At 32.9% G+C, this 9,476-nt stretch overlaps 1 pseudogene; it reads left to right on the top strand.

Moving 5' to 3' along the window:
* Positions 1–1,938: 1,938 nt before the first annotated feature.
* LOC146886182 (uncharacterized) lies at positions 1,939–4,368 on the top strand (annotated as a pseudogene).
* The last annotated feature ends 5,108 nt before the right edge of the window (positions 4,369–9,476 follow it).

Raw genomic sequence — 9,476 nt, 5'->3', positions numbered from 1 at the left:
CATCATCACCATCACCCTTCCCTTCAACCCAACTTCCAACTCTTCTAGAAACTTGTCCCTGTCACACATACTCACTCTCTCTCATAAACAACAACTACCATTACCATCTCTATGCTTTCACACATGAATAGCCAAACTACCAATACATTTCTTTCCAGGAACCTCACAACAACCAATTTACTTAGATCACTAAATCTGTTTTTCTTTTTCTTTTTCACAATATCCAATATCTCACTTCCACCACTCATGCCAATACTAAACATTTATGTTATTATTAACTCTGTTTTTTATTCAACGAGATTGACTATATAATGGTTACACATGATATCTATTTTATTAAAACAGTGTACTAATTATTTGGGTGGTTAGTTTGTGAAATCAGGATAACAGTGGAAAATATGAGAATAAATTATGTTATAAATATTTTATAAAATAAAAAATTTCTTGCAAATGATGCATATAATTTAAAGTGATTAAATGTGGAAGTAGCGTAGTCCTTACAGTAATAGCAACAACATCACATGTTAAGAGGGCATTATTGAAAAAGAATTGATAAGTGAGTGACTTTATTTATTTGTTTTTTATGTAGAGAAAGGGGAAAAGGATATAAAATGATGTATTATTTATTAGTTTATGCAAACCATTCAGTGTTTTAATTTAGCTTTTTTCAAATTAACTTTTACTTTGGAAGATTTATTTTTAAAACAGAGTTAGAAAAGTTTACTTTATTTAGTGGTTATAGTCATTTAAAGAAAAAAAAAACATTGAAAAGAAGTCTTATATTAATATAAACCAAAATGACTTAAAGAAGTCTTAAATTAATATAAACCAATGACCTTTTTTTTCCGTACTTTCCTTACTATTAGAAGAAATATATTGTTTTTTAGAAAGATAAACCAAAGTGACCTTTTTTTTCTTTAATAACATTTTAGTGTTTGAGAGAAGAATCAGGCTAATTTCTATTTGAAGGTTTTTTTAGTAGTTATTTTTTTCTACTTTCAATAGAGGGTGTTATTATTTTAGTAATAAGTTCCATTTTTTTTATTAGTAATAATTAATATATAAATAAAAGAATGTGATATTAGATGTCTCAACCCATTGATAATACTAATTAAAAGTAGTAAGTTCTCGTGTTATTATGTTGACACCTAATAATGATATTAAAGTTTGGTTAGTATTTTGTTGCTATTGGTAGCAGAAAGTATTGTATGAAACTTTTAGTATGTTATGTGATTGTAACTGGTTTCTAGTGTCATTCTTTTTTTTGGATGTAGAGTGTAGTTGTGTGAAAATACATGTCTAAGAAAGTTCTATTAAAAGAAAGATTTGGTAATTAAATGTGTTTATTAGTGACTGAACTCTCATTCTTAGAAACTTACTTTGTGTACTAGTCACAGTTTGTCGTGATTGTTCCAAATAGACAATACTATTTATTGTCAAAAGTACACAAGTTGTTTTTATAAGCCATCATGAGATATAGAAGTTCAATTAGAATATAAAAAAAAGCACCAATATCAGTAATCACTTTTTCTTTTCAGTTAATTTTAATTTTGCTCTTATTATTAAGTTTTTACTATTTTTTTGCATTAACACTTTGATTTCCCTGCAGAGCAGCACTTATTTTTGAAGTTGAGTTAGTTTTCTTTTACTAAGGAAGAACTCTAGTTTGGAAAATTTGTCAAAGGAGGAAGGCAAGGCTTGAGTAAGTAACATATTTTAACAATTTACTAAATGCATGTGTTTTTGTTTGCTTTGAATATCTACTACTCATAATGCTGATAATCTGAAACGAGAGTTTGTGTTATCACCTTGTGTGATATAAGATTAATAGTTTAATGTGTTCGCATTACATGCATGACATAAAAGAAAATTGTGTGTATGTTATTGTTGTCTTGAAATGACGTATCAATTTCTTGACTTGTACAGACCCTATTCTAAATGGACAAATCTTGGATAGAGATGCCTAGAAATACACCTCAATATATGGAAGGATTAAACACATTTTTGGACTTTTCATTTGCTAATAGCAGTGTGAGGGGGGAAATAGTATGTCCATGTCCGAAATGTAACTTTAACAAGTGGCAGTGTCGTCAAATAGTGTATGAACACTTGATTATCAAACCTTTTCCAAAAGGATATACAATGTGGCTTCTACATGGGGAGAGAAGAGGAGCAAATGTGCCAGATGAAATACATATAATGCCACAAGAAAATGATGAAGTAATTCCTGCTAATAATCCAATGTGTGACATGATTAATGATGCATTTAGGTATCATCAATACAATGATGGCATGGTGGATGATAAGGAAACAGGTGCAGAGTCAAGCCATAATATGAATGATGATCTCGAAGACTTTTTTCATTTGATGCAAGAAGGTCAAGAGAGTTTATATGAAGGGTGTGATAAATATTCTAAACTTTCTTTCTTGATCAAGTTGTATCACATCAAATGTTTGTGCAAAATAACTAACAAGGGAATGTCCATGATACTAGAGTTGTTAGCCGATGCTTTTGGACATGCTAAAATACCAAGCTCATTCTATGAGGCGAAGAAAATTATTAACAAGCTTGGTCTTCATTACACAAAAATTGATGCTTGTCCAAATGATTGCATATTGTACTTTGGAGAAGACGCAAATAAGGACTTTTGTAAGAAATGTAAAACATCTAGATGGAAGGCAAAAAAGAAAGGGACAAGTGACAGTCGTACAAGTAATAAAAGAAAAAAGATTCCTGCAAAGGTTTTAAGGTATTTTCCTCTGAAGCCACACTTACAAAGGATGTTTATGTCTTCTAAAATAGCCGAGCATATGCGATGGCATGCATCAAAAAGTACAAATGAAGAAATCTTAAGGCATCCAAGAGATTCTAAGTCATGGAAGACATTTTTGACCTTAAACATCCTCAATTTGCCTCAGACACTGGAAATGTGAGACTTGGTTTGGCTACTGATGGGTTTAATCCATATGGCAATCTAAGCACTAGTTATAGTATTTGGCCAGTTGTACTCATACCGTACAACCTTTCTCCTTGGATGTGTATGAAACAAAGTTCCTTTATTCTCTTTATGATCATTCCAGGAAAGCGAGCTCCAGGAAATGATATTGATGTATATTTACAGCCACTAATAGAAGAGTTGAAAGAGTCATGGAGCACGGGCATAAAAACTTTTGACTCATATGGTAAAAGTGTTTGATATGCATCCAGCTGTATTATGGACTATCAGTGATTTTCCAGGTCTTGGAACTCTATCTGGATGGAACACGCATACTGGGTTGGCATGTCCTAGATGTAATTTTGACACAACTCCTAAGAAGCTTCTTAAAGGTGGTAAATTTTGTTTCATGAGTCATCGTCGTTGGTTAGATGGAAGGCATAGATTTAGACTGGCTCGCATGAGATTTGATGGAACTATAGAAAATTGAAATCCACCTGTGGTAGTGTCAGGATATGATGTCTTACAACAAGTTGAAAATGTCAATGTTGAATTTGGGAAAGAACTAGTACTTGAAGAACGAGCCAAAAGACAACGGGGAGTTAATCATGCCAAGTTAGACACTCAACAATGGCGAAAAAAGAGTATATTTTTTTAACTTCCTTATTGGGTAGACAACTTATTACATCACAATTTGGATGTTATGCATATTGAGAAAAATGTATGTGATAATGTGGTGTTTACCTTGTTGAATGATAGTTCAAACAAATGTAAAGACAATCTAAAAGCACGAAAGGATTTACAACTTTGGGGTATTAGACCTGATCTTTGGCCTGATGAGAATGGTAGATATCTCCCTGCTATATATACATTAACAAATGCAAATAAAGATATCTTTCTCAAAACTTTGAAGAACATGACTGTTCCAGATTGTTACTCTAGTAACATTAGTAGATGCATTGATGTCAAACAACGTAAGCTTGGTGGATTAACACGTCATGATTCACATGTTTTGATGAAGCAACTTTTACCTTTGGCAATGAGATATACACTTCCTAAAGAAGTATGCTATATCTTGATTGATCTGTGTATGTTTTTTATACAATTGTGCAATAAAGTTTTAAGAATGGATGAACTTGATCAACTACAAAGTAGAGTTGTCCTCACATTGTGCCACATGGAGATGTTATTTCCTCCTTCTTTCTTTACAGTCATGATTCATTTAATTGTGCATTTGGTGGAAGATGCCAAGCTTGGAGGACCCGTCCAATATCGATGGATGTATCCTATTGAGAGGTATCTAGGAAAGTTAAAGTCCTATGTTCGTAATAAGGCACAAGTAGAAGGGCCAATAGTTGAAGGATACATGGCTGAAGAGGCTTTAACTTTTTGTTCTAGATATGTAGATGGAATTGAGACTGTATTTAATTGACTGCGTCGTGTTAATGATGAACCTCGTATTGTTCCATCTAATGTAAGTACATTATTCCCACAAGTTGGAAAACTAGTCGGTTCTTTTGTTTATTTCACTCTATCGACAAAGGAAAAGTTGCAAGCACATCGTCATGTGCTAAACAACTGCACCATAGTTGACCCGTTTTTGAAGTAAGTATTTATGCATTTTTGTATAATTAGTTTTTCCTTCAACATTACATTATATATTTTATATCTTTGACATAGGGAATTTAGAGACACTTTACGAAGACAACTAAGAAGCCGCACACGATCATCCTCTATGATAGACAAGAGGGTTCATAGGGAATTTGTAGAATGGTTTTCACATCGTGTATGTATATTTTCTCCTATAATCTTTAACTTATATACATTATGAAAATATTAAGCATGTTTCTGAATATTAAGTATTTTGTTTTATTTTATTTTAGATAAGGAATGAATCAATTGGTATCCATTCAATTGATTTAAAATTCTTAGCTATGGGTCCGATTGATTGTGCAAAGCGATACAATGCCTACAATGTGAATGGGTTCAAATTTCGTATATTGGAGCGTGACCTTAGGCTTAAAACATAAAATAGTGGAGTGTTTGGTACATTTGGGACAAGGAGTTATGCAAGTAGCATTGATAATCAAATGCGGTTTGGAGCTGTGCCATATTACGGTCGATTGGTAGACATAATTGAGATAAATTACCATGGACATTTCTCAATTGTTTTATTCAAATGTATGTGGGCTAATACAACTTCTTCTAGAGGGATTGTGACTGATGACTTTGGATTTACATTAGTAAGTTTTTCACGTTTGATCCACATTGGTGATAATGATGATGATGAGCCATACATTCACGCATCAGAAGCTCAAATGGTGTATTATGTAGAAGATGAGTTGGATAAAAATTGGGGCATACCTGTACATTTAAAGCCTAGAGACGTGTACAACATGGGTGAAGAAGATGTTGACGATTTTCATGAATCTGAACCATTTGAGCAACAAAACTTAGAATTACTATATCCAGATGAGGATGGAAATATACAACTAGCAAGGTAATTGTCATATAACACTCTTTGAATTTCAGTTTTTGTGTAATTGAATTTCAGTTTCTGTCTAGCAACAGTCTAGTAAGGTAATTGTCACATATACTACTAGCAACTAGCAAGGATGTTTTGGTTTGTGTAATTAAATTTCAGTTTCTGCATTCCAGAATCAATTGTGATTCTGATTTCATGTTTTAGATTAGATAGCTTTAGGATTCGTGTTTTGGAAGTTGGGTTTTAGAGTTAGGTAGCTTTTCTGATTTTAGGATTCTTATTTCTGCACTTGTTTTGATTCAATTCTCTATTCCATAATCCAATGCTATTTTTCTGCATATTTTATGTTTCTATGGATTCAGTACAATTTTACATCATGACTTTGTATTTAGCTTGAAGATTATCAAGCTTGGCTTGATGCAGCCTTAGTTTCTCATGTTCTTGTTGAATAACAGCTTCAATCGTAGCTTTATCAGCACATATTTTCCCTGTATATTTCCCAATTCCTGACAAAAAATGCAGAATATATTTTCCTTTACACTGCAATCTCTAACTTCATTCTTGAGAATTAATCTTGTACTCAAAGCAAGTTGTTTTTGTTTCAAGCAACTTCTTCAACAGGATAATGGTACATAGGATTGCCTTAGTCAGTTCCTTTAAATCAAATACACTAATGGATAGAAGAATCACCAAGGGTGATTATTATTGAGTTCCCTTAGCTCCTTCAAGGGTTCAAGTTCTCTAGGATAAACAGTTGTTTCCAATATATATTGTCACACCAGAAAGGAATACACAAGATGTGATCAATGAGTTTTCATTTCACGAATCAAGATATAAGTGTGTGAACTCACCATGAGTAAAAACACAGAAAAATTGCAAGTTTGTATACAAACCTTGGTTAAGTCCTCGCTTTGTAATATTACTGGATTGCAGTAAATTGATGGATCCTTGATCTTTTCCATTTCTCTGCAATCCACCAAAACCAACAACCAACACCATAAAGGGAAAGAGAATGAGAATATGTTTGTGTTGTCCAGCCGGTTACCCCTTCCAAAAAAAAGAACATTAATTTAAAATTCTGGTGACACTTTAGTTCTTTAGGTACATAATTGGGCGAGTGATCTAGGTATATTATAATCTAGGTGAGTTGGTCAAATGAAAAAGTACATTACAGATGATTTTTGTGAAGCTAAAACTGATTACAACAAGGTGTCAGTCCTTTAAAAAGTTGTTCTTATTGTACATATACAGGTCTAAACTTCCCAGAAATATTTTATTGTATAATTGTGTTGTGCCGACAAGTGATTGCATGAATAACAGAAACTTTTATGGACAAGTGGCCTATACTAGGGATTTTTCTAGAGGAAAGTGACATAACATTTACCATCTGCATTTTTCTGCAGCTTTTTGATTCAAATCACCTGTTTCTATTATGTGGATTTCTTCCCCGTTTATTCAATAATTTTTGTCACGGAATAGAAAGAGGTGATTTTAATCTTACCTTTTATGCATGAGCCCATTTTCTTCTTCACTCTGATTACTGAATTCTGGAAAATTAGAGAGAATAAATACAGACAATATTGCAGGCAATACCAGCCACTCTTCCTTTATCTGTTTGCCAAACAAATAAGTTTTAAAGCTGACACAAACTAGTGATGTTTAGGAGTAATTGAGATTAATCAAGAAGTGGGGTTTTTTTTGCTAAAATACCTCCAGAAATCCGTATTCTAAATCCATCAAAGCCATTGCTTTTCCATAAGGATATTTTCGAGAGAATTTTACTGCTGTCATCAAGCAACTTTCTTCTCCATTTCCATAATTTCTAGTTTCATACTCCAATTTTCTCCCTGGAAAATTAACCACTTACGAAAATTTGAGTGTTAAGATTAACAATATTGAACCTTAGAAGAATGCATCTCTAGCTCAAGCCCCAAAGGAACTGAGTGAGATAAACTCAACATTCGGTAACAGATTAAAGAATATATAAAGAAAAATAAGGTTACATTCTGAGTGCTTGTGAGCTCAAAGAGCTCAAATAAACGTTTATCTTCATCATCGATCTTCTTTATCTGTAACATCCAGATATAGTTCATCATAGGCCACATTGTTCCTTTTAACTCGGCAAGAATATGGGTGTTACCAGATGCAGTCCGACCAATCACTTTTTTATTGATACTACTCTTTTTGTTCTTAGTTGACATGTTCCTATATGCAAAAAGAACACGAGAAAATGGCAAGAAAAACCTATATTGATTGTTACGAGAAAACAGCAACAGAAAGCATCAAAACTAGTGTTTGACACTTTTTAGCATAGCGCGAGAAAAACCCTGTTTTAATTGGTTCAACATGAATGCTGATCATGCTAAAAAATAGTGCTTTAACAAAAGTATCTAATTTCTCTATTATTTTATGCTCGATTAAATTGAGTTATGAGCTTTAATCAATGTGTTATGAGCTTTGACTTTACATATTACTTGATACTAACATATGTGTTTGTCTTATTTTTTAAAGACCACCTGAAGATGAAGAAAACATCAACCAAGAGTAATAGTTCGAATGTACACGCCACCCATAAGTCCTCTTCTACATGGGGACAAGTAGTTGATCACAAGTCTTCTTCATGTCATCATCCATCTAATCCAGGTAGTATGTTGAATTTAATATTGAGCTTTATTAAATCTTCAAGAGTTTTATTGGTTGTCAGGAGTCTTCAAGAATAAATTTGCAACCTCAAATAAGTCTAAGTCAGATACACAAGTGCATATATCATTTCCTGCACCTAAGTTTACTAATTCTAGACATCTTCAACGTCCATCTACACCAGGTTAGATATCTCAACTCTCTTACTAATTTGTTTTCCATCTATATTCAACAAATTGATTCATTTTCCAAAACTAAACAGGTTCTTCATTTCTATTTCCCCATCCACCTCCAACTGCCCTCAAAGAAGTAGTGAACATGCTCCCCCTCCACCTCCATTTGCACCCCAACCAAGTACTGAACAAGATCCCATTTCATCTGCACCTACACCTCAACCAGGTAATGAAAAGGATCCCCCTCCACCTGCACCTGCACCTCAACCAATTAATGAACATGCTCCCCTTCTATCTGCACATGTACCTCAACCAAGTAATTTACGTTTCACATATTTATGCACACTTGTTTTTTTTTTCATTCAACTAATTTACTTCCAGGAATCTTGAAAGTGAGGATATCTTCAACTAGTACATCATGTGTATATTCTGAAAGTGAAGAGGAAGAAAGTGAGGAGTCTGAGTTGCAAGAAGATCACAGAGGCTTGTAGCACGAAAAAGAGCATGGTTGTTTGATGTTATTGGTATGCAACTACTTAAATTATGTGTTGGAACACAGTTTTAATAACTCCATGTCAGATTGAAACTTTTGTATATATGTATTGTAACTTGGATTTTGATCATGCAGATTTTTAGTTAAATCTACACTATTTAATTTGTTTTTCAAACTTTATAGATGATCAAGGAAAGATAAATACAAAACAGCCAATGATGTATGGAATTTACCTACAAATGAAAGGATTATTGTGCAATGGAATAATGAGGGTCAACCAATTGGAGATAGTGGAGCATTATTGAATAGGTTTTTTGGAGGAAGATTCCTAAAGATTATAAAGAAGATATACTTAAAAACGTTATTCAGGTAAGGAATGTAAAAGTTGAATTTATAATTTAATTATACCATGATTGTTGTTAATTTTAATTGTTTCATGTTTTGAAGGTTAAGTTTGATGTCCATTCTGATGTTCATGTAAACTATGTTCTCAAATCACTTAACACAAAGTGGAGAGACCATCGACAAGAATTGTGGCAACAAAGGAATGATGGTACACGTACTAGAGATGAATTGATCACAATGGCTCCAAAAGGAATAGATAGAGACCAATGGGCTTCTTTTATTGACTATCGTCTAAATTCAAAAACAAAGGTATAATTGAAACTTTTTTTCATCAACCTTATTCATTATTATTAATTTTTATATTTTGATGATTAGGACCATGCCCTCAAAAATAAAAACAATAG

The sequence above is a fragment of the Vigna unguiculata genome, chromosome 5 (assembly GCF_037176805.1).
Source record: "Vigna unguiculata cultivar grain cowpea cultivar isolate G323 ecotype 2 chromosome 5, ASM3717680v1, whole genome shotgun sequence".
Taxonomy (NCBI): domain Eukaryota; kingdom Viridiplantae; phylum Streptophyta; class Magnoliopsida; order Fabales; family Fabaceae; genus Vigna; species Vigna unguiculata.
Note: the sequence above shows the minus strand (reverse complement) of the source record. Positions and strands in the feature narration are given on the sequence as shown.